The 20,410-nt window shown below is 39.2% G+C and overlaps 1 long non-coding RNA gene across 2 annotated transcripts in view; it reads left to right on the top strand.

The window, feature by feature from the left end:
• Nucleotides 1-19,743, top strand: part of LOC309862191 — a 205,509-nt gene extending 185,766 nt beyond the window's left edge. For both annotated transcript variants that reach the window (XR_014310346.1, XR_014310347.1), the window contains exon 3: nucleotides 19,437-19,743. This is a non-coding gene — a long non-coding RNA (uncharacterized lncRNA). The remainder of the gene's footprint in view (nucleotides 1-19,436) is intronic.
• Nucleotides 19,744-20,410: the final 667 nt, after the last annotated feature.

Genomic DNA, 20,410 nt, shown 5'->3' with positions numbered 1-20,410 from the left:
CAGTCCCACATACAGGAATTTATCTTACTGGTAAATGAATAAGTGAATGCATTGATGTGCATTTGGGGACATTTGTTACATCCTTGTTTCTTATAGAGAAAAAAAACAAAGAACTGTAAACGTGTCCAGATAGAGGACTGGTTAGGGTCCATCTGTGTAATGGAATCCCCCACAGCTGTTAGAGCATGGCGCGTCTGTGCCGTATTTTGGAGATCTTCATATATCACCCCAGACACATTAAGTAAGTACAGAACAAGGAAAGTGCCAAGCAGTAGGTCCAGACTACTCTCCTTTGGATAAAATAAATACAAGCTGGATATATATATATATATATATATATATATATATATCCATATATATATATATATATATATGCTTCTGTGTATAGACGTATAGCCCAAGGAAAGCATAAGAAACTTCTCACAGTGATTTGATTTTTGATTTTCTTTAGACAAATGTCTTGGGAACTTGAGAAGAGAGGGAAACTGACTGTTTATCCTACCTTTTCATTTTATCAAGATTTTTAATTATTTGCATGAATATTATAATTTTAAAGAAGAAAATCAATTGAAGCTACTCATTTGTATTTAAAACCTTTCTAGTTAAAAGATTTCTAAGGGGTGTATGTGTGTGTGTGTGTGTTTGGACTGTTAAAATATATTTCCTATGAAATCCTACTAACTGTCCAAGAATTGGCTCTCCAGCCTGGTCACCCATGTGAATAGTTCAAGCCTATACCAGGGTCCTGTTTTGGTTTGGAGTGAAGCAAAAGCTCAGGGGTGGGGTCAGCATTAGCCAGTGGGTTGGGGACCCCTGTCCTGCCCAAGAGCTTGAAAGAGTCTGGCCTTCTTGTCTCAGTCCCACAGGGCAAGGCCTGGGGTTCTCAGTGCACCCCTGGAACCAGCCTCACCCTTGGGCTGGTTAGCGGGTGTTCTCCATGAGAGTACCAGGCAGATGGTCCTGAGTAGGTGTGACCCCCCCCATGAGTCCTCCAGGGGGTTAGTAAATCTGCATATTTTCTGTGTAGGCCATGGGACAGCCTTTGTGTTAAGGAATTTGGGGTGCAATCTCTGTTCTGTCTGTTCCCGGATCCTTGGTAGCTGGAAGGGGCTCCTGCCAGGAAGGAGTCAGAGAGGCCGGAGCTTTTGGAAGAAGCAGCAGGCACAGCTAACCTGTGGTATCTGTAATGACCCCTAATGAATCAGAATACCCCATCTTCTTTTCCCTCTTTCTCTCCTATTCCTTCCTCCTCACCATTTTTTCCATTTAGAGAATTTTATACATTCTTGTTTTAAATTTTATTGCAAAATAAAAGTTAGATTTGTCTGTATTTTAGAGTTTCAAATTGTTCTAAAAGGCTTGTTGCAAACTCAAGTGCGCATGTGCGCACGCACACACACACAGACATTCACACATCCTACTACTATTACTATTACTTTTAGTAATTTAGCTGATTCTTCTGATACCTCTGTATCTGTAAGTAATGTGCTTTATTTATGTTCCTCAGGTTTTTCATTTTTGACATTGTCCTTTGGTTTCTTGCAGTGGAAGATGAGGATTCAACTCTTTTTCATCACTACCCACGTCTCATCTCCCGTCTTTCCAAAATAGAGCATAATTTTATTATATCAGTATTCAGGGCTTAGATTATTTTGACCCTGAAGATATAATTTCTGGCTGAGCTGTGATGACTTGTACTTTTTTTCTCTGATCAACATTTCCTCTCTGGAGTTAATTATCTTATTTTTTTTTTCTCTTCCTGCTGTTTTATTTTATGTCACTATTCAACACCACATTATCCTCCAGTTGAATAAAATTAGTCTCAAACTTGTTTTCACAATCCCTATTCTATTAATTTCTTCTTCTTGAGAAAAACCTTCATGGAATCTTCTGAACTAGGTTGGGTGCTTTCTAGATCTGCTCTATAGTATTTATTTGGGGTTTCTTCACTCAGACCTTGGTAATCTCTTTGGCGTTCTTTTCTGCGGGATCTTCTATTTCCTGGACCCTGGATCCTCCTCTTTCTTGGGTTACATCCTCATTTTGGTGGAGCATGTTCCCCCCCCCCATTAATTTACAAAGAAGTGAGCAGTTATTTTTTTTTTAAGATTTTATTTATTTATTTGACAGAGATCACAAGTAGACAGAGAGGCAGGCAGAGAGAGAGAGGAGGAAGCAGGCTCCCTGCTGAGCAGAGAGCCCGATGCGGGACTCGATCCCAGGACCCTGGGATCATGACCTGAGCCGAAGGCAGAGGCTTTAACCCACTGAGCCACCCAGGCGCCCTGAGCAGTTATTTTTGTGTGACCTTAAATCCCTGAAAATGCCTTTATTCTGTCCTCATGTTTAGTTGATGGTTTGGCTAGGTATAAAAGTCTAGGTTGGAAATAATTTTCTCTCAGAACGTTTATGGCTTGTACTCCTGTCTGCAAGCTTCCACTGTTGCTAAGAAGACCATTTTATAAAAAAATCAGTCACCCTTCCTATCTCCCTCCCTCCCTCCTTTCCCCTGTATAGGCATTTTTCTTTGTTCCTGTTGTTTAGAAATTTCATGATGCAGTTCCTTGGTGTGGATATATTCTTGTTATGTAGGTCACTGAGTGAACTTTCTGTCTTTTGAAACTCCTATCCTTCAATTCTGGCTATTACTTATGAAAATTGTTTCCTTCCTTATTTCTTTTGTAATTCCCCCCCTTTTATGCTCTTCCTTCCCATCCCCTCCTTAGAACTCCTGTTGTTTAGATATGAGACCCCCTCAGCTGTTTCCCCAGTCTTCTTATTTTTCTATCTTTTTGTCTTCTCTGGCCTTTCCTTACCTTGTCTTTGAGGTTTTTATGCATTTTGTTTCTGCCATCTTTTAAAAAAATTTTCTAAAACCTCTTTTCTTGTTGTTTTCTGAATATTCCATTTTCAGAAAGCATCTTTTTAAAATTAAATAAATTTATTTATTTTCAGAAAAACGGTATTTATTATTTTTTCACCACACCCAGTGCTCCACGCAATCTGTGCCCTCTATAATACCCACCACCTGGTACCCCAACCTCCCACCCTCCCACCACTTCAAACCCCTCAGTTGTTTTTCAGAGTCCATAGTCTCTCATGATTCACCTCCCCTTCCAATTTACCCCAACTCCCTTCTCCTCTCTAAGACCCCTTGTCCTCCATGATATTTGTTATGCTCCACAAATAAGTGAAACCATAAGATAGTTGACTCTCTCTGCTTGACTTATTTCACTCAGCATAATCTCTTCCAGTCCCATCCATGTTGCTACAAAAGTTGGGTATTCATCCTTTCTGATGGAGGCATAATACTCCATAGTGTATATGGACCACATCTTCCTTATCCATTCATCCGTTGAAGGGCATCTTGGTTCTTTCCATAGTTTGGCGACCGTGGCCATTGCTGCTATAAACGTTGGGGTACAGATGGCCCTTCTTTTCACTACATATGTATCTTTGGGGTAAATACCCAGGAGTGCAATTGTAGGGTCATAGGGAAGTTCTATTTTTAATTTCTTGAGGAATCTCCACACTGTTCTCCAAAGTGGCTGCACCAACTTGCATTCCCACCAACAGTGGAAGAGGGTTCCCCTTTCTCCACATCCTCTCCAACACATGTTGTTTCCTGTTTTGTTAATTTTGGCCATTCTAACTGGTGTAAGGTGATATCTCAATGTGGTTTTAATTTGAATCTCCCTGAGGGCTAGTGATGAACAGTTTTTCATGTGTCTGATAGCCATTTGTATGTCTTCATTGGAGAAGTGTCTGTTCATATCTTGTGTCCATTTTTTGATATGTTTGCCTCTTTCGTGTGTGTTGAGTTTGAGGAGTTCATTATAGATCCTGGATATCAACCTTTTGTCTGTACTGTCATTTGCAAATATCTTCTCCCATTCCGTGGGTTGCCTCTTTGTTTTGTTGACTGTTTCCTTTGCTGTGCAGAAGCTTTTGATTTTGATGAAGTCCCAAAAGTTTATTTTCGCTTGTGTTTCCTTTGCCTTTGGAGACATATCTTGAAAGAAGTTGCTGTGGCTGATATCGAAGAGATGACTGCCTATATTCTCCTCTAGGATTCTGATGGATTCCTGTCCCACATTGAGGTCTTTTATCCATTTTGAGTTTATCTTTGTGTATGGTGTAAGAGAATGGTCGAGTTTCATTCTTCTCCTTATAGCTGTCCAGTTTTCCCAGCACCATTTATTGAAGAGACTGTCTTTTTTCTACTCTATATTTTTTCCTGTTTTATCAAAGATTAATTGACCATAGAGTTGAGGGTCCATATATGGGCTCTCTACTCTGTTCCACTGGTCTATGTGTCTGTTTTTATGCCAGTACCATGCTGTCTTGGTGATCACAGCTTTGTAATAAAGCTTGAAATCAGGTAACATGATTGCCCCAGTTTTATTTTTGTTATTCAACATATCCTTAGCGATTCAGGGTCTCTTCTGATTCCACACAAATTTTTGGATTATTTGCTCCAGCTCTTTGAAGAATACCAGTGGAATTTTGATTGGAATGGCATTTAAAGTATATATTGCTCTAGGCAGTATAGACATTTTAACAATGTTTATTCTTCCGATCCAAAAGCATGGAATGGTCTTCCATCTTTTTGTGTCTTCTTCAACTTTTTTCATGAGTGTTCTGTAGTTCCTCAAGTACCGATTCTCATATCAGATAAATTAGACTTTAAACTAAAGACTGTAGTCAGAGATACAGAAGGACACTACATAATCCTTAAAGGGACTATGCACTAAGATGATCTAACAATTGTAAATATCTATGCTCCCAATATGGGAGCATATTGGGAGCATATGCTGTTAATCAAGATAAAGAGTCATATTGATATGAATACACTAATTGTAGGAGATCTTAACACGCCTCTCTCAGAAATAGACAGATCATTGAAGCAGAAGATCAATAAAGAAACAAGAGCATTGAATAACACATTGGACCAGATGGACCTCATAGATATATACAGAGCATTCCACCCTAAAACAACAGAATACTCGTTCTTCTCAAGTGCACATGGAACCTTCTCCAGAATAGACCACATACTGGGTCACAAATCAGGAATCAACCGATACCAAAACACTGAGATTATTCCCTGCATATTCTCATATTCATATTCTTGAAACTGAAGCTCATTAAAAATCTCCAAAGAAACAAAAGCCCAGGGCCAGACGGCTTCCCGGGGGAATTCTACCAAACATTTAAAGAAGAACTAATTCCTATTCTCCTGAAACTGTTCCAAAAAATAGAAATGGAAGGTAAACTTCCAAATTCATTTTATGAGGCCAGCATCACCTTGATCCCAAAACCAGACAAGGATCCCATCAAAAAAGAGAGCTATAGACCAATATCCTTGATGAATACAGATGCGAAAATACTCACCAAAATACTAGCCAATAGGATTCAACAGTACATTGAAAGGATTATTCACCACGAGCAAGTGGGATTTATTCCAGGGCTGCAAGGTTGGTTCAACATCTGCAAATCAGTCAATGTGATACAACACATCAATAAAAGAAAGAACAAGAACCATATGATACTCTCAATAGATGCTCAAAAAGCATTTGACAAAGTACAGCATCTCTTCCTGATCAAAACTCTTCAAAGTGTAGGGATAGAGGGCACATACCTCAATATCATCAAAGCCATCTATGAAAAACCCACCGCAAATATCATTCTCAATGGAGAAAAACTGAAAGCTTTTCCGCTAAGGTCAGGAACACGGCAGGGATGTCCATTATCACCACTGCTATTCAACATAGTACTAGAGGTCCTAGCCTCAGCAATCAGACAACAAAAGGAAATTAAAGGCATCCAAATCGGCAAAGAAGAAGTCAAGTTATCACTCTTCGCAGATGATATGATACTCTATGTGGAAAACCCAAAAGACTCCACTCCAAAACTGCTAGAACTTATACAGGAATTCAGTAAAGTGTCAGGATATAAAAATCAATGCACAGAAATCAGTTGCATTTCTCTACACCAACAACAAGACAGAAGAAAGAGAAATTAAGGAGTCCATCCCATTTACAATTGCACCCCAAACCATAAGATACCTAGGAATAAACCTAACCAAAGAGGCACAGAATCTATACTCAGAAAACTATAAAGGACTCATGAAAGAAATTGAGGAAGACACAAAGAAATGGAAAAATGTTCCATGCTCCTGGATTGGAAGAATAAATATTGTGAAAATGTCTATGCTACCTAAAGCAATCTACACATTTAATGCAATTCCTATCCAAGTACCATCCATCTTTTTCAAAGAAATGGAACAAATAATTCTAAAATTTATATGGAACCAGAAAAGACCTCGAATAGCCAAAGGGATATTGAAAAAGAAAGCCAACGTTGGTGGCATCACCATTCCGGACTTCAAGCTCTATTACAAAGCTGTAATCATCAAGACAGCATGGTACTGGCACAAAAACAGACACATAGATCAATGGAACAGAATAGAGAGCCCAGAAATAGACCCTCAACTCTACGGTCAACTAATCTTCGACAAAGCAGGAAAGAATGTCCAATGGAAAAAAGACAGCCTCTTCAATAAATGGTGCTGGGAAAATTGGGCAGCCACATGCAGAAAAATGAAATTGGACCATTTCCTTACACCACACACGAAAATAGACTCAAAATGGATGAAGGACCTCAATGTGCGAAAGGAATCCATCAAAATCCTTGAGGAGAACACAGGCAGCAACCTCTTTGACCTCAGCCGCAGCAACATCTTCCTAGGAACATCGCCAAAGGCAAGGGAAGCAAGGGCAAAAATGAACTATTGGGATTTCATCAAGATCAAAAGCTTTTGCACAGCAAAGGAAACAGTTAACAAAATCAAAAGACAACTGACAGAATGGGAGAAGATATTTGCAAACGACATATCAGATAAAGGACTAGTGTCTAAAATCTATAAAGAACTTAGCAAACTCAACACCCAAAGAACAAATAATCCAATCAAGAAATGGGCAGAGGACATGAACAGACATTTCTGCAAAGAAGACATCCAGATGGCCAACAGACACATGAAAAAGTGCTCCATATCACTCGGCATCAGGGAAATACAAATCAAAACCACAATGAGGTATCACCTCACACCAGTCAGAATGGCTAAAATCAACAAGTCAGGAAATGACAGATGCTGGCGAGGATGTGGAGAAAAGGGAACCCTCCTACACTGTTGGTGGGAATGCAAGCTGGTGCAGCCACTCTGGAAAACAGCATGGAGGTTCCTCAAAATGTTGAAAATAGAACTGCCCTATGACCCAGCAATTGCACTATTGGGTATTTACCCTAAAGTAAATAGGGTAGTGATCCAAAGGGGCACGTGCACCCGAATGTTTATAGCAGCAATGTCCACAATAGCCAAACTATGGAAAGAACCTAGATGTCCATCAACAGATGAATGGATCAAGAAGATGTGGTATATATACACAATGGAATACTATGCAGCCATCAAAAGAAATGAAATCTTGCCATTTGCGACAACATGGATGGAACTAGAGCGTATCATGCTTAGCGAAATAAGTCAAGCGGAGAAAGACAAGTATCATATGATCTCCCTGATATGAGGAAGTGGTGATGCAACATGGGGGCTTAAGTGGGTAGGAGAAGAATCAATGAAACAAGATGGGATTGGGAGGGAGACAAACTATAAGTGACTCTTAATCTCAGGAAACAAAGTGAGGGTTGCTGGGGGGAGGGGGTTTGGGAGAAGGGGGTGGGATTATGGACATTGGGGAGGGTATGTGCTTTGGTGAGTGCTGTGAAGAGTGTAAACCTGGTCATTCACAGACATGTACCCCTGGGGATAAAAATATATGTTTATAAAAAAAAATTAAAAAAAAAGAATGCTTGGATCAACCAGGAGATCAAAGAAGAACTGAAACAATTCATGGAAACCAATGAGAGTGAAGACCCTTCGGTCCAAACCTATGGGATGCAGCAAAGGTGGTCCTAAAGGGGAAATACATAGCCATCCAAGCCTCCCTCAAAAAAATAGAAAAATCGACACCTTAAAGAACTGGAGAATCAACAACAAATGAAACCAACTCCACACATAAGAAGGGAAATCATCACGATTAAAGCTGAGATCAATGAGGTAGAAACCAGAGATACAGTAGAATGTATCAATGAAACTAGAAGCTGGTTTTTTTGAAAGAATCGATAAGATCGATAAACCATTGGCCACACTAATCCAAAAGAAAAGAGAGAAAGCCCAAATTCATATAATTATGAATAAAAAGGGAGAGATCACAACTAACACCAGGGAAATAGAAACAATCATCAGAAGTTATTATCAACAGTTATATGCCAATAAGCTTAGCAACCTAGATGAAATGGATGCATTCCTGGAAAACTATAAACTCCCAAAATTGAACCAGGAAGAAATCGACAACCTGAATAGACCTATATCTAATAACGAGATTGAAGCAGTGATCAAAAACCTCCCCAAAAACAAGAGCCCAGGACCTGACAGATTCCCTGGGGAATTCTACCAAACTTTCAAAGAAGAAATAACACCTATTCTCCTGAAGCTGTTTCAAAAAATTGAAGCAGAAGGAAAACTTCTAGACTCTTTCTATGAAGCCAGCATTACCTTGATCCCCAAACCAGGCAAAGACCCTACCAAAAAGGAGAATTTCAGACCAATATCACTGATGAATATGGATGCTAAGATTCTCAACAAGATCCTAGCCAACAGGATCCAATAGCACATTAAAAAGATTATCCACCATGATCAGGTGGGATTCATCCCTGGGCTACAAGGATGGTTCAACATTTGCAAATCAATCAATGTGATACAACAAATTAATATGAGAAGAGAGAAGAACCACATGGTCCTCTCAATTGATGCAGAAAAAGCATTTGACAAAATCCAGCATCCGTTCCTGATTAAAATGCTTCAAAGTATAGGGATGGAGGGAACATTCCTGAACCTCATCAAATCTATCTATGAAAGACCCACAGCAAATATCATCCTCAATGGGAAAAAACTTGCAACCTTCTCATTGAGATCAGGAACAACAAGGATGCCCACTTTCACCACTCTTGTTCAACATATTATTAGAAGTCCTAGCAACAGCAATCAGACAACAAAGAGAAATAAAAGGTATCCAAATTGGTAATTAAAATTAAAAAAAAAGAATGCTTGGATCAACCAGGAGATCAAAGAAGAACTGAAACAATTCATGGAAACCAATGAGAGTGAAGACCCTTCGGTCCAAACCTATGGGATGCAGCAAAGGTGGTCCTAAAGGGGAAATACATAGTCAAACTCTCTCTATTCGCAGATGACATGATTCTTTATATGGAAAACCCAAAAGACTCCACTCCCGAACTACTAGAACTCATACAGCAATTCAGCAACGTGGCAGGATACAAAGTCAATGTGCAGAAATCAGTGGCTTTCTTATACACTAACAATGAAAATACAGAAAGGGAAATTAGAGAATTGATTCCATTTATTATAGCACCAAGAACCATAAGATACCTGGAAATAAACCTAACAAAAGAGGTAAAGGATCTGTACTTCAGAAAGCATCTTGCTTCACAGATGTAATATCTTCTCTGAGGATATTATAGTTACATGCAGGTTTTCTCCTCCTTTCCTGTGTGTTTTGGTCTCTATTTCATACTAGATAATTCTTACACATTCCTGGTGATCCTTGATTGTCTGCTTACATTTACAAATAGCAGTGACTGAAATTCTGATTTGAAAGCTCTAGATGCTTAGGTGGGATTGTTTAAACTATAAGCTATGAATTTCATGTTGCATAAATCTAGTTGTGCTATTTTCATAGGGAATTCTTAGTGTTGGTGTCTTTTGGACTTTTCTCCTGGACTAACCTGATTGCTTAGAGAAATTGTCTTCAGTCTCCTGCCTGGAGGATAGTTCCCTAATTGCCAGCATTCCGGGATCTTGGGAGGGGAAGAAGGCTATATATGTATCATTAGTCTGCTCAGGCTATCATCACAAACTGGGTGGTTTAAGCAGCAGAAATTAATTTGCTCACAGTTGTGGAAGTTGGAGGTCCAAGATCAAGGTAGCAGCAGGGTTGGTTTATGGTGAGGCTTCTCTTTTTGGCTTTCAGAAGACCACCTTCTTCCTATGTCCACACACAGTCTTCCTTCCATGTATATGGAGAAAGCGAATGGTCTGTGGTGTTTTCTCTACCTCTCTTTTGGACACCAGTCCTATTGGATTAGGGTCCCCACCTAATGACCTCATTAGCCTTCATTATCTCCTTAAAGGCCCTGTCTCCAAATACAGTAACATTGGGGGTTGGAGCTTCAACATGTGAAAATTTGAAGGGATAGAATTCACTTCACAGCATTTTGTAGAATTTCATTTAATATTTCTGTTTTTGTTCTGACACTGTAGCCTTTAGCTATACTTGGTGATCTCCAGACTGTTTCATCCATTCCTGATGGATCCTTTTCTTTTAAGTCTTCTGCCAGAGAGGTGATGAGGTTGTCACCAGGTTACCTTGAATGAAGATGGACAGCTGAAGGCTTGGGCATTTCTCAAATAGATTATAAACCAATCCTCCTTTTAAAAAAATGTACACTCATCCCCATTTCCAGAGGTAATGTTACTGCCAATTCCTGAGTGTTTGACTTTTGGTTTTCATCACTGTTGACTTACGACTATATTTTTCAAATCTCTTAAATTGGTTACCACTTACCTAGCTTCCAAAATGTTCTCTCCTGTTTTCTTTGTTCTGTTTTCTTTGTTATACCATAAAAGTATTGTTCTGTTGTCACTTAGTGGTGTTTCTGGACAGAGTAGAGGTAAGTATGTGTTTGTTCAATTCTCTGTCTTTAACAGGACGCCATATGTCTCTTTCCCTTGAAAGCCAGTGGAAGCCCAGCTGATGAGTTAGCTTAGATTCCCATTCCATTTCTCCCTCAAATCTAGTGTTTCCACAAAATGTCTCCATGGAACATCCAAATGTGTTTGATTTTGATGCATTGATTGATTTTTGAGGACTGATAGTCTGACATCACTTGACCAGAACATATGATATGCTTTCTGAGCTCATCCCAAATACACAAATCTTCTTAACAAACCCAGAAAACAATTTGTGTTTTGAGTTGAACAAAGCCTCCACATCTTCCCGAGCATCATTTCCTTACATTTAAAAACTAGATCTATTTTCAAAGGAAGCTAACCCATATGTGGTTGGTTTTTTGGTTTTGTTTTGAGATGTTGTTTTGTTTTGTTTGCTTTTAATACATCACAATATTTCTTCATAAAACACTAGTGAAGTCAACATTCTTTATTAACTTTTTCTTAAGTGAGACTTTTTCATTAGTTTTCATTTAGAACATTTCCCCACCCCAAAATTTCCCAGCCACAGCTAAGCTCCCAAAGATCTGAGTTTCTTTTGAAGTTTTGACTTTTGTTGTGTTCTAAATAGGGCAAACCAATGCCTTCTAAAATCTTGTGGGGTTTGTCAGTGTTGCCCAGGTGAGCAGATCTGCACCCAGAACCCACTCCAGAAAGCATCTTATTCCCCGGTGCCTTGGGCCAGGAAGAAAGCACATACCTTGCAGCACTCTCTTGTTCTAGTGATCTACTATGACTTTGCGTAGATAAGAGTAAGAGATGTGCCTTGGAGAGCTCACATCTAGTTAGAAAGTCTAGGAAAGAAGGAGAGATTCTATCATTTCTTCACTACCTACTGGGGCCAGGTAATGGAGTGAGTGCTTTGCCTTTATTATCCAGTTTAAACCTGAGGATAAACATGTATTTCATCTAAAATTGATACCCATAATAAGCCTTCCAGATAGACATGGTTGTACACCATTTACAGAATAAGGGTACTGAGACTCAAAAGGTTACTTAACTTGCCCAAGTTTGCATAACTAGCACGTGAAAGGGAGGCTGGTTTCCAAAGGGGGCTGGATTCTAACCCATGAAAATCTGGGAAATGGTTGGGTTCGTGGCATGGAGTGAATATCAATAATGATGTGGCATCGATGTCCCGGAGCCCAAGGTGCATTGTGTGAGATTGAGAGGAGACAGATGAAGGCTGCTACCATGAGAGAGGTCACGCTCGAGGTGACTGTTATCCTGGATCTGTCTCTGTCTGTGCTGCAGCCGTGTGTCCACCCACATCACTGATGTCTGTTTCCAGGATCCCGCTAGAGCCTGCCTGCTGCCCTCGCTGCTTTCCTTCCTGCTCTCTCTCTCTCTCTTTTTTAAAGATTTTATTTATTTATTTGACAGACAGAGATCACAAGTAGGCAGAGAGGCAGGCAGAGAGAGAGAGAGAGGAGGAAGCAGGCTCTCCGCGGAGCAGACAGCCCGATGCGGGGCTCGATCCCAGGACCCTGGGATCATGACCTGAGCCGAAGGCAGAGGCTTTAACCCACTGAGCCACCCAGGTGCCCCTCCTTCCTGCTCTCTTAACTGTCCATTCACCACACGGCAGCCAGAATGTTCTTTTTTTTTTTTTTTTTTTTTTTTTTTTTAATTCAAGGTAGAATTTACCTACAGTGAAATGCACGTAACTCAAACGTGTAAACTGATGAAACTTTGACAAATGTATACTCTTGCATAATCAACACCGGAGTCAAAACATTGAATATTTTCATCACCCCAGAAAGTTCCGTTATGTCCCCTTGGGGTCATTCCTCCCTCTGATAGGCAACTATTCTTATTACTACAACCATAGATTAGTGTTGCATGTTCTTGAGTTTCATATAAATGAAATCACACAGTGTATACTCATTTGTGTCTGGTTTCTTTCACTCAGAGTAATGTTTTACGATTTACCCAAGCTGCTGTGTGCGTTAGTAGTTCGCTTTTTAAATTGTCGAATAGCATTGCCATTGTATAAAAATACCACCGTTTATTTATTAATTTTCTTGTTGAGGGAGCTGTTGGGTTGTTAAAGTATGAAGCCTTCATAAATGAAGCTGTTACACTCTGGTATGAGAGATTTTTGTGGACATACATTTTATTCTTTTGGGTGAGGAAGAATGGAGCTACTGGTTATAAATAAATCTCTTTAACAGTTTAAGAAAAGGTAAAAAATTTTTCAAGTTGTTTGCCATTTAGTACTGCTACAAGCAACATATATGGAGTCTTTTTTTTCTCTTCCCCACTAGACACTAGAATAGGTAAAAATGAAAAAGACTAACAACACCCAGCATTGGAGAGGCAGGGGATCTGTGATAATTAGATGTTGATATGGGGGAATATAAAGCTTGACCATGTTACCTATTTCAAATGAATGTTTGGAAATACGGGATGATGTAGGAGTCAAGGTTCATTTCCCTCCTATAATTATCCAGTTGTTCTAGCATCATCTTCATCATCATCATCATCATCATCATCATCATCATCTGGTGCTGCTCTGAAAAATGACTTTCCTTTTTCATTTGAACTGCTTTGGGTGTTATGTCAAAAATCATATATGTGGGAGTCTTTCTAGGTTATCCATTCTATTCCCTTGATATATTTGATGATCTTTATGTTTTTGCTATGCTATCTTAATTTAAAAATTGTTTTTATAGAGGTCTAATTGACATACCATTATATCAATTTCAACATAATGCTCTGACATTTGTATATACTCTAAAATCATAACAAATCCAGTTATATTAATTTATTGCCATACATAATTGTAGTTTTTTCTCATGATGGGAAATTTCAAGGTCTGCTCTCTTAGCTACTTCCAAAAATGCGATAGAATACTCTGAATTCTAGTTACCATGCTGTACATGATATCCCCAGGACTTCGTCATCTTCTAAGTGGAAATTTCTACCTTCTGGCTACCTTGACCCATTTCACCCTCCCCACTCCCCACCCTCAGGCAACCACCATTCTGTTCTCTATATCCATAAGCTCAGATTTTTCTTTGTTTTCTAGCTTCTACATAAAAGTGAGATCATAGGGTGTTTGTCTTTCTTTGTCAAACTTACTTTTTATTTAAGCCTTCTTTAATATCTCTTCTATCTTATAGTCTTTGGTATAGAGATCATATATAGCTTTTTAAAAAAATGTATTATTGGTCTTCTATATCTTATATTAAATTTATTTCTAAGTATTTTGTGTTTTATGATCCAACTGTAAATGATGTTGTGTTTTAAATGCCACTTTTCTTTGTTGGGAACCAGTATATGCAATGCAATTCATTGTTGCAATTTGACTTTTGTTCTGTGACCTTGCAAAACTCCCCCATTAGTTCTAATGGTGTGATTTAGGGGTGTTTGTATTCCTTAAAATTTGCCACATAAATAATCATGTCATCAGAAGAGAGTGAATATCTCTTTCTGACTGATCTTCATGGCCTACTTATTTATTTACTTGTTTACTTAGCCTTCTGTACTGAAAAGATCTCTAGTATGGTACTGAATGGAACTAGTGATAGTATCTGTCCTCTACTTGTTCTCTGTCTTAGGGTAGAAAACTTTCAACATTTCACCATTAAATATAATATTAATGCTATTAGCTGTCACTTTTTTTCTGTAGGTACCATGTCATAGGCGGTCTCCATGATGGTCTCCAAAGATCCCTACCTAATTTTTTTCACTTCCCTGTGCACTCTCCTTTCTTGAGTATGAGCTGGCCTTATTGGCATGCTTCTCATTAGAAGCAAGATTAGAGGATCATGCAGAAGTGTTGAGATGTCACTTTCAAGTTTAGGTCATACAAATACTGTCTTTCATCTTGGAGTTCACTCTCTCTTGCTCCTTTGCCCTAGGGGAAGCCACATGCCATGCCATGAGCTGCCCAGTAGAAAGGCCCACATGGGAAAGGACTGTGGGTGTCCTCCAGCCAACAGTTAATCAGGAACTGAGGTCCCCTTTCCAATAGCCCGTGAGGAGCTGAATCCTGTCAACAGCCACATGAATGACCTTGAAAGTGTCTCCTCTTCTAGTGGCATCTTTAGAGCAGTTGGCAGCCCCAGCCACAGTTGGATGGAATTCTTAGGAGAGCTGCTCTTGAGCCCCAGGCTCTCAATAAAGCCATACCCAGATTCTTGAGCCCAGGAACTATGAGATAATAAATGTTTATTGTCCCTCGCATTCCTGGTTTACTAAGAATCTGCTTCGTGACCAGGCTCTGAATATTGTTAAATGCATTTTTGCACCAGTTGAGATCATTAGATGGTTCTTACCCTTTCTTCTGTTAATATGGTGAATTATATGGCTTTTCAATTAAGCCCCACATGGTCCTAATATATTATCCTAAGTATATATTGTTGGGTTCAGTTGACTAATATTCCATCAGGTTTTGCCTCTGTTTGTGGGAGGTACTAGGCTGTGCTTTTCTTTTTCCTATTAAAATATAATTTACGTTCCATAAAATTCAGTATTTTATTTTATTTTAAAGATTTTATTTATTTATTTCACAGACAGAGATCACAAGTAGGCAGAGAGGCAGGCATAGAGAGAGAAGGAAGCAGGCTCCATGCCGAACAGAGAGCCCTATACAGGGCTCGATCCCAGGACCCTGAGATCACGACCTGAGCTGAAGGCAGAGGCTTAAACCACTGAGCCACCCAGGCACCCCAAATTCAGTATTTTAAAATTACTGTACAATTCAGTGGGCTTTAGTATATTCACAAGGTGTGTAAACATCACTATGTGTAATCCCGTAACATTTTTATCACCCCAAAAAGAAATCCTGAACTCTTCTTCAGCTTTTATCCAAGCCCTGGGCCACAGTCATCAAGTTCTATCTCTGTGGATTTGCCTATTCTGGACATTTCATATAAGTGAAATCATACAGTCTGTGGCCTTTTGTGTCTGGCTCTTTCATTTCGCATGCCATTTTTAAGATTCGTTCACGTTGTATCACTACTTCATTCCTTTTCATGGCTGACTAACATTCCATGGTATGGATAGCTCACATTTTGTTTATTCTTGGTCACTTGTCGACACTGTTCAGCTGTTAGGAATATTGCTGTGAACACATGAGCAAGTTTTGATGGAGACGTATATTTTCAGGGCTCCTGAACATATGCTAGAGTGTGAAATTTCTGGGTCACCTGGGTAAGTCTATGTTTAAGTTTTGAAGAAGTAATACCAAATGCCTTCCCATAGTTTCCCACTATTTTAAATTCCCATCAGCAATGTGTGAGGGTTCCAGTTTTTTCACATCTTCACCAATACTTATTAGACTATCTTCTTGATTATATCCATCTTTGTGGGCATGTAGTGCTGCCTTCTTGTGTGTGTGTTTTTTAAAAAGATTTATTTATTTATTTTAGAGAGGTGGAGGGAGGGGCAGAAGGTGAGGAGAATCTTAAGAAGACTCCCCACTGAGGGCAGAGCCTGATGTGGTGCTCAATCTCATGACCCTGAGGTGACAACCTGAGCCCAAACCAAGAGTCAGGCGCCTGGGTAGTGCCTCCTCATTGTGATTTTGATTTGCATTTCTCCAATGGATAATAGTGTTGAGGATCTTTTTACATACTTATCACTGTTTGAATATCTTCTGTGGAGAACTGTCTGCTCAGCTTTTGTTCATTTTTTGAAAAATTAGGTTATCTTTTCATTATTGTGGTATAATAGCTCTCTGTAGATTCTAAATACAAGTCCCTTATCAGATATGTTTCTTGCAAAAATTTCCTCACATTCTGTGGGTTGTCTTTTCACTTTCTCATTTTTTTTTTCAAAGATTGTATTTATTTGTTTGACAGAGAGAGACTGAGCAAGAGAAGGCACACAAGCAGGGGCAGAGGGAGAGGAAGAGCAGGTTTCCCATTGATTAGGGAGCCTGATGCGGGGCTCGATCCCAGGACCCTGGGATCATGACCTGAGCCAAAGGCAGACACTTAACAACTGAGCCACCCAGGGACCCTCACTTTCTTTTTGATGTCCACTGAAGAATAGTGTTCTTAATTTTGGTGATGCCTAGTTTACTTTTTAAATTTTGTTTCTGTTAGTCATATCTAAGAAACCGTTGCCTTATCCAAAGTTTTCTTCTAAGGACTTTATAGTTTTTGCTCGTACAGTTAGGTGTTTGATCCACCTGAAGTTAATTTTTAAATAGCGTGTAAAATAAAAGTCCGTAGTCATTCTTGTGCCTGTAGATATCCTGTTTTACCAGCACCATTTGTTGAAAAGACTACTCTTCCTTCCATTGACCTGTCTTGACACCTCTTGTCAAAAGTCAGTTGGCCAGAAACCTTTGGGTGGCTCAGTCTGTTGAGCGTCCAACTCTTGATTTCAGCTCAGGTCATGCTCTCATGGTTGTGAGATGGAGCAATGCATAGGGCACTGTGCTCAGTGAAGAGTCTGCTTGAGAGTCTCTCTCTACATCTCCCTCTTGCCCTCCCTTACCCTCCCACATGTGCTTGCTTTCTCTCTCTCTCTCTCTCAAATAAATTTAAGAAAACCCTTTGGTCGTAGATAGATGGGTTTTGTTTTTATGGAATCTCAGTTCTACTACATTTGTGTATATGTCTCTCTTTTTGCCAGTACCACAGTTTCTTGATTACTGTAGCTTTGTAGTTTTAAAACTGGGAAGTGGGAATCTTCAACCTTTGTTGTTATTGTTCAAGATTGTTTGGTCTGTTTTCAGTTTCTTAATTTTTATATGGATTTTAAGATTACCTTGTCAATTCCTACAAAAAGGCAGCTGGAATTTATATAGGGATGTGTTCAGTCTGTAGATTAATTTAGGGAGTATTGCCATTTTAGCAATATTAAGTCTTCTGACTCATAAATGTTGGATAACTTTCAATTTACTTAGCTCTTAATTTCTTTCAACAGTGTTTTGTAGTTTGTGGTTTTCTTGTATTGACTTTGTTTTTTGTGTGAGGGCAATGCTGGCTTTACAGTATTAGTTGGAAACTGTTCCCTCTTTTTCTAGTTTCTGAGAGACTAGTATAGAGTTGGTATTCTTTTCCTTATGTGTTGGTTTTAACTTACTTTAAAAGCCATCCAGTCCCGAGACTTTGGGAATATTTTAAAATATGAATTCAGTATTTTTAAAGGATAAAAGGAACTGTATATCAAAATAGTCAGCTTTACATTATGTTAATTTAGAAAATAAAACAATACAGAGCTTTTCAGATTTTTAAATTTCTTTTTTGGAGTCAGTTCTGGCATTTTTCAAGAAACTTTCAAGCAGCTTTTTCAAGCATCTTTCAAGAAACTCCACTTCTGTTTAATTGGAAAACTTATTGACCAATAGTTATTTATAAAATTCTCTTATTATCATTTTGGTGTCTCTAGGACCTGTAATGATGTCTCTGTTTTTATTCTCAGAATGAGCAATATTCTCCTTTTCTTTATTTTTTTTTAATTTTTAATTTTTTATAAACATATATTTTTATCCCCAGGGGTACAGGTCTGTGAATCGCCAGGTTTACACACTTCACAGCACTCACCAAAGCACATACCCTCCGCAATGTCCATAATCCCACCCCATTCTCCCAACCTCCCTCCCCCCAGCAACTCTCAGTTTGTTTTGTGAGATTAAGAGTCACTTATGGTTTGTCTCCCTCCCAATCCCATCTTGTTTCATTTGTTCTTCTCCTACCCACTTAAGCTCCCATGTTGCATCACCACTTCCTCATATCAGGGAGATCATATGATAGTTGTCTTTCTCCGCTTGACTTATTTCGCTAAGCATGATACGCTCTAGTTCCATCCAAGGTGCCTCCTTAGCGCAGTAGGCAGCGCTCAGTCTCATAGTTCCATCCAGGTTGTCGCAAATGGCAAGATTTCATTTCTTTTGATGGCTGCATAGTATTCCATTGTGTATATATACCACATCTTCTTGATCCATTCATCTGTTGATGGACATCTAAGTTCTTTCCATAGTTTGGCTATTGTGGACATTGCTGCTATAAACATTCAGGTGCACGTGCCCCTTTGGATCACTACGTTTGTATCTTTAGGGTAAATACCCAGTAGTGCAATTGCTGGGTCATAGGGCAGTTCTATTTTCAACATTCTGAGGAACCTCCATGCTGCTTTCCAGAGTGGCTGCACCAGCTTGCATTCCCACCAACAGTGTAGGAGGGTTCCCCTTTCTCCGCATCCTCGCCAGCATCTGTCATTTCCTGACTTGTTGATTTTAGCCATTCTGACTGGTGTGAGGTGATACCTCATTGTGGTTTTGATTTGTATTTCCCTGATGCCAAGTGATATGGAGCACTTTTTCACGTATCTGTTGGCCATCTGGATGTCTTCTTTGCAGAAAGTCTGTTCATGTCCTCTGCCCATTTCTGATTGGATTATTTGTTCTTTGGGTGTTGAGTTTGTTAAGTTCTTTATAGATTCTGGACACTAGTCCTTTATCTGATATGTCGTTTGCAAATATCTTCTCCCATTCTGTCAGTTGTCTTTTGATTTTGTTAACTGTTTCCTTTGCTGTGCAAAAGCTTTTGATCTTGATGAAATCCCAATAGTTCATTTTTGCCCTTGCTTCCCTTGCCTTTGGCGATGTTCCTAGGAAGATGTTGCTGCGGCTGAGGTCGAAGAGGTTGCTGCCTGTGTTCTCCTCAAGGATTTTGATGGATTCCTTTTGCACATTGAGGTCCTTCATCCATTTTGAGTCTATTTTCGTGTGTGGTGTAAGGAAATGGTCCAATTTCATTTTTTCTGCATGTGGCTGTCCAATTTTCCCAGCACCATTTATTGAAGAGGCTGTCTTTTTTCCATTGGACATTTTTTCCTGCTTTGTCGAAGATGAGTTGACCATAGAGTTGAGGGTCTATTTCTGGGCTCTCTATTCTGTTCCATTGATCTATGTGTCTGTTTTTGTGCCAGTACCATGCTGTCTTGATGATTACAGCTTTGTAATAGAGCTTGAAGTCCGGAATGGTGATGCCACCAACGTTGGCTTTCTTTTTCAATATCCCTTTGGCTATTCGAGGTCTTTTCTGGTTCCATATAAATTTTAGAATTATTTGTTCCATTTCTTTGAAAAAGATGGATGGTACTTGGATAGGAATTGCATTAAATGTGTAGATTGCTTTAGGTAGCATAGACATTTTCACAATATTTATTCTTCCAATCCAGGAGCATGGAACATTTTTCCATTTCTTTGTGTCTTCCTCAATTTCTTTCATGAGTCCTTTATAGTTTTCTGAGTATAGATTCTGTGCCTCTTTGGTTAGGTTTATTCCTAGGTATCTTATGGTTTGGGGTGCAATTGTAAATGGGATGGACTCCTTAATTTCTCTTTCTTCTGTCTTGTTGTTGGTGTAGAGAAATGCAACTGATTTCTGTGCATTGATTTTTATATCCTGACACTTTACTGAATTCCTGTATAAGTTCTAGCAGTTTTGGAGTGGAGTCTTTTGGGTTTTCCACATAGAGTATCATATCATCTGCGAAGAGTGATAATTTGACTTCTTCTTTGCCGATTTGGATGCCTTTGATTTCCTTTTGTTGTCTGATTGCTGAGGCTAGGACCTCTAGTAC

Source organism: Mustela nivalis (assembly GCF_964662115.1).
Source record: "Mustela nivalis genome assembly, chromosome: 3".
Taxonomy (NCBI): Eukaryota; Metazoa; Chordata; class Mammalia; order Carnivora; family Mustelidae; genus Mustela; species Mustela nivalis.
Note: the sequence above shows the minus strand (reverse complement) of the source record. Positions and strands in the feature narration are given on the sequence as shown.